Raw genomic sequence first — 6,085 nt, 5'->3', positions numbered from 1 at the left:
TGAAACTAGCCCCGCCCCAAGGCCAGGTTCCACAATACGCCCCCCCCGCCTGCCATCTGGTTGCCATTCTCAATTGATGGGGAAGGGGGGTTGGCGGTGCGGGGGGGGGGGGTATTGTGGAACCTGACCTTGGGGTGGCAGGGGGAGTAAATCCGGCCCTGGAAAGCACGAGGAGAGAGAGCGCAAGAGAGACAGGGGAGAGAGCAAGGAGAGAGAAGAGACAGCAGAGAGAGGGAGAGAGAGACAGGGGAGAGATCGAGGAGAGAGAGCGAGAAGAGAAAGACAGCAGAGAGGAGAAAGATACAGGGGAGAGCGCAAGGAGAGAGAGAGGAAGTAGTCCCAGTAACTATTTTAATGTGCTTGTTTTTTAAATGCAGGTGTTTTCTCGTTGGTAGATCTCATTGAGCTCGTTTTTTAAATGAAGGTGTTTTCTCGTTGGTAGATCTCATTGAGCTCGTCATTTGAAAAGTAACTCTAGAGGCAAAAAATTGTGGGGCCCCCTGCTCTATACCTACTGACCTTAACTTATACATTAGCCGCATGTGGGGAACTGTCTCAAACGCTTTTGCAAAGTCCAAGTATACTATATCCACAGCCATTCCTCTGTCCAATTTATTACTCACTTCCTCATAAAAAGAAAGTAGGTTTGTTTGACAACTTCTGTCTTTTGTGAATCCGTGCTGACTATCGCTTATAATGTTATTTTCAAGCAAAAACAAGTGCATGTGTTCCTTGATCAAACTTTCAAGTATCTTCCCAACTACTGAAGTTAAACTTACAGATCTGTAATTTAGATGTTATTTTTATAAATGTGTCAGTAAAATACAGCTGCAATACTCACCTCATCTCTGGTACCCCCCACTAGATGTCCTCAGTCATTCGACCTGGAAGGACAGAGGACATCATGTGAGTGCAAGCATCATGGACCCGGCCCCTAAAAGGGATGTCACCAAGGTGCCCTCCACTCACAGCCTCACCTTGTATTATTTTTCACAGCTCAGTCACTTAACTTCCACAGTTTATGGTGCTTTTTTTATCCCATTCTTTGTGTGCAGTAGAAACTGAGATACAGCCTTTGGCATCTCACTCCACTTCATTCCCAACTATGCTCTGCAAAAGAGACAACCTCTTGATTGACAGCTCTTATCTCACTATTCCTGCATTTTCCAGACATATGACTGCGGGGGTAGGGAGCACACTTTCACAAGAATCAACACAGACACTAGAACTAAAAGAACTGAAAGGGAGACTTGTTTTGTGTAAAGAAAGTGCAGAGGCAGTGAGACCATCTCCTTTGCAGAGACTGATCAGGAATGAAGAGGATTGAGCTGTCAGAGTCTGTATCTCAGTTTCTACTGCACACAGAAGCATGGGATAAAGAGCAATATACACTATGGGAGTTAGGTGACTGTGCTGTGCAAAATAATACAAGGTGAGTCTAGGTTCACACCTAGGCGATTCAGATGCTGAGATGTTTTCGTTGTCGCGCGTTTTCAGTCGTGCAACTGTTCATTGTAAACCGCACGTTTTTCAAACCACGCGACAACCACCCAAACCACGCGACAACCACCCTGCACCTTTTCACGCAACAGGCGATTTTGGTCCCGCAACAAACAGCAAAGGAGTGAGCAGCCTCCATTGACTTCAATGCAAATCTGTGTTTTGCGTGATAAATCACCTAGGTGTGCACCGGCCCTGATACTTCTTTAACCTCCCTGGCGGTAATCCCGAGTCTGGCTCGGGTTGAATTTTCAATGCTAGGAGCGGTAACCCAGAGCCAGACTCGGGGCTGCTCGGGGCTGCAGAGAAAAGTGACACTCACCTTGTTGCTGCGATCCCGCGGCGTCCTCTGCTGTACGCGGCCCGAAAATGAAACTAAAAGCCGGCATCTGACTTTTAGTTTCGTTTTCGGGCATCACAGCAGGTGGGAAATTCAAAAGTGAAAAGTTGCAATGTACACTATTTCGTGTTTCAAACTTTATCATACCTGGGATGTCTACTGGACTCTTGTTTGGACAGATTTAGGTGGGTTATTCCTAAGATTTACTAAGAATTACAGGCCTACAATAGATAACACCAAATTTCCATGCAAAACAATGTACCGCTTTTGGTACAAAATTCCTGACATAATCATACCGCCAGGGAGGTTAATCTTAAATAAAAGCTGAGGCAATAGGTAAAAAGGTAAGAAATCCATGAAGGGTATATTTATACACAATTCACAGGGCGAATGTAGTTTGAACACCATGAATATTTGTTTTGTGTGAATAGAGCCCAAAATGAACATTCTTAGTACATTTACTTTTCAATTTGAATCTACTATCTGTAAAATACTGCATTATGGCTACTAGATGGAGCTGAGAAAGTTAGGAAGGAACTATTTATTTCCTATGCTCCTCAGCTCCATTTATTAGCCATAATGTAGTATTACACAATGGCATTCAAAATTACATTGGACTTTTAAGTAAGTTAATTTTGGGCATCCTTTCTCACAGAATTAACATTCACAGAGAGGCTCTGTGGAATCCTTATAAATAGACCCCGTAATGTCAGATACGGTAAAAGTGAGCATTAGAACTGATTTTTTTTCTCGTTTTAATTTTTATTGAAAAAAACCCATAAAATGCAAACCAGGAATAAAAGATTTGCAGTACAGATATGCAAAAGTACAAGATAATGTAAAGTAGTATAGGTCAGTAGGACAAGATCAAGAATGACCAAAAGAATAAACATTTGAGAAAACATATATAGATTTACAGCAAATATTAACACCTCAAGACACACTTGAGAAGAAGCAATAGTCGATCCCAAAAAACTTAATAGAAACATGACAGGGATACGAATGGAGCGGATCATCGGTGCCATCTAACTGGCGCAGTGAATCTAAGGCTAGAGTATATAAAATACAAATTTAGGTGGTCTTTTTTTCCGAATGTAAACCACTGGATGTTACGTATTACAAATTTTTACAAATGAAAACTATTTTTATTATCTGTAAGGCAATGAAGATACATTATTACTTCTAAATGTTGGACATGCATGCACTTTTTTGGTAAGAAAAACAAAAAAGCTGCTACAATGTGTTGTATTCCTCTACTGCCAAACCACTCCTGTGTTTAATTCAAATTCTGGGGCATTTTGGTAGTGTCAGGCTATGGGGCTTCCTGAGGTGAGCAAAGTGACTGCTTTACCTGTAAGTGTTATTCACAGAGAGGCTCTGTGGAATCCTTATAAATAGACCCCGTAATGTCAGATACGGTAAAAGTGAGCATTAGAACTGATTTTTTTTCTCGTTTTAATTTTTATTGAAAAAAACCCATAAAATGCAAACCAGGAATAAAAGATTTGCAGTACAGATATGCAAAAGTACAAGATAATGTAAAGTAGTATAGGTCAGTAGGACAAGATCAAGAATGACCAAAAGAATAAACATTTGAGAAAACATATATAGATTTACAGCAAATATTAACACCTCAAGACACACTTGAGAAGAAGCAATAGTCGATCCCAAAAAACTTAATAGAAACATGACAGGGATACGAATGGAGCGGATCATCGGTGCCATCTAACTGGCGCAGTGAATCTAAGGCTAGAGTATATAAAATACAAATTTAGGTGGTCTTTTTTTCCGAATGTAAACCACTGGATGTTACGTATTACAAATTTTTACAAATGAAAACTATTTTTATTATCTGTAAGGCAATGAAGATACATTATTACTTCTAAATGTTGGACATGCATGCACTTTTTTGGTAAGAAAAACAAAAAAGCTGCTACAATGTGTTGTATTCCTCTACTGCCAAACCACTCCTGTGTTTAATTCAAATTCTGGGGCATTTTGGTAGTGTCAGGCTATGGGGCTTCCTGAGGTGAGCAAAGTGACTGCTTTACCTGTAAGTGTGGACGAGCCGCAAGATGAGAAGTTGCACAATTTTCTTCTGGAATTTTTCAGGGTATTTGGCAAGAAAGTTGAAAAAGATAGCTGCACACTGGAAAGGTGACCATGGGACATGCTTACTGGATTCTGCCATATCATGTGTGTCCTACAGTGATCTTGTGTGACTTACATTAGAGAGACTATATTACAGAACCACTGTTGGGCCTGCTATTAAGATATTTCTTTTTCTTCTTGTGTAGTATCAAAAGTAATGTATCTTACTGTAAGGAGCTACAAACACCAAATATTCACCCTTTTTTCTGTGCTTGCCAGTCTTCCAGGTTAAGGGGAGAGGATATAAGAGGAAAAAGGGGGGTCCTCCCCCTATTTAAACATGTTCACATTAGAGATGAGGAGATTAAGGGGGGGTATGATTTCAATGTACAAAATGTTTATTGGTGGTAGCAACATTAGCGATAAACTGTTTAAAATTAACTCCGTTACAAAAACTAGAGGCCATCACCTAAAATTGATGGAAAAAAAATTCCAGCACAAGGGGCGAAGGGGGTTCTTCACAGTAAGATCAGTTAGGGTCTGGAACTCACTGCCACAGGCGGTGATTTCAGCAAATAATGTGGAATTGTTCAAGAAACTTTTGGACGATTTCTTAAGGGACCGTAATATACAGGGGTACGGGTACTCCTAGAATGAGATCCTAATAGGTTGGACTTGATGGACTAATGTCTTTATTCAACCTCAAATACTATGTAACTATGTAACTAGTACCTCTTAGCATGATACAGTAAGAGGGGAAAGTCCGGGCAGAGTGTCAGAGTGCAGCATGAAACATGAGCACTGCCTGGGAGGTGAACTGAGGGTGAATGCGATTGAGGTGAGGTGAATTGTTATAGCGGAAATTAAACTCCAAAATGCTAAACCCTCACCCCAGGTAAAAAAAAATATCTACGTCCCTATCTAGGTTAGAGAACAGTTAGAGTAGCCTTTCTCTGGTTTGTCAGTAAAGGACACCAGTGATTTTAATATCTATCTCTAGGGGAGACATTCTTCCCCTTACCACCAATGTGGAAGAATGTCCCTTTTTCTTCTTACTGCCACCAGAGTAAGATGCATTATTCCCACTGCCCACTAGGGTAATGGGGCCCTTCTCCCACTGACCTCCATTGCCTGCTCTGAATGTACATCCACCAATCTAAAAGGGCTCTTCCCCACTGACCACCAATATAAGAGGGGAATTCACTGACCATAAGGAGGCTCTACACTGACTACCAGCCTAAGAGGGCACTATAGTGATCACCAGTGTAAGAGGGAATTACACTGTATACTAATGTAAGACTGCACCGCACTGACCAACAGACAATGGGGATCTTTCTCTGGTGGCCACCAAGTAATGGGACATTATACATTATACATTTCTGTTTCTTTTCTGGCCATTTGTTTTGTTATTCCTTTCATTTTTAAATAAACCACATAAAATAATCCAAGGTGTCACAGCTATAGCTATAGTAATTATTAGCAAGGGGTTTTTTCAAGGGTTCCTCCATGCTAAAAAGGTTGAGAAAAGCTGGCAGCCCCGTCACCCTGGGCTACAGCCTATGTTGGATATGGAGAAATCTGGTCCTGGTTTCAGGCTGGATTTTAAAGCAGGATGGACAATGCTGATTGGAAATCAGATAACTTGCTAATATGCAATGTATCTGATCTTCTGGTTTTGAAGATCAAATAATTTGCATATTAGCAGCCCTCCCAATTCAGAAACAGACACAAAATTGTGAATAGGTTATCCTTTGAGATCTAGACAGCTCTGCCACTAGACTATAATACAGAAATGTTTTCTAAGACTGGAGTTCTACACTATATGGCCAAAGGTTTGTGGACATCCCATACCAAAACTATGGGTATTAATATACACTGAGTGGCCAGATTATTATTAGGGATGGGCTACATGTTCGAGTCGAACGTAGGTTCGATTCGAACATAGCCTGTTCTAGCATATGTATCAATGAAAAAAACACTTTTAAAAAATACAATTTTTAAAGGAGCAGTGATTTAACATCACACAAAATGAAACATTAAAAATTAAAAATTCCTTCATTACGGTCAGTGAAAGGGGACCACCCAGGCACCATGTTTAAAGGAATTTTTAATTTTTAATGTTTCATTTTAAGTGATGTTAAATTACTGATCCTT

This window comes from Nanorana parkeri, unplaced genomic scaffold (assembly GCF_000935625.1).
Source record: "Nanorana parkeri isolate BGI_ZX_2015 unplaced genomic scaffold, ASM93562v1 scaffold242, whole genome shotgun sequence".
Taxonomy (NCBI): domain Eukaryota; kingdom Metazoa; phylum Chordata; class Amphibia; order Anura; family Dicroglossidae; genus Nanorana; species Nanorana parkeri.
Note: the sequence above shows the minus strand (reverse complement) of the source record.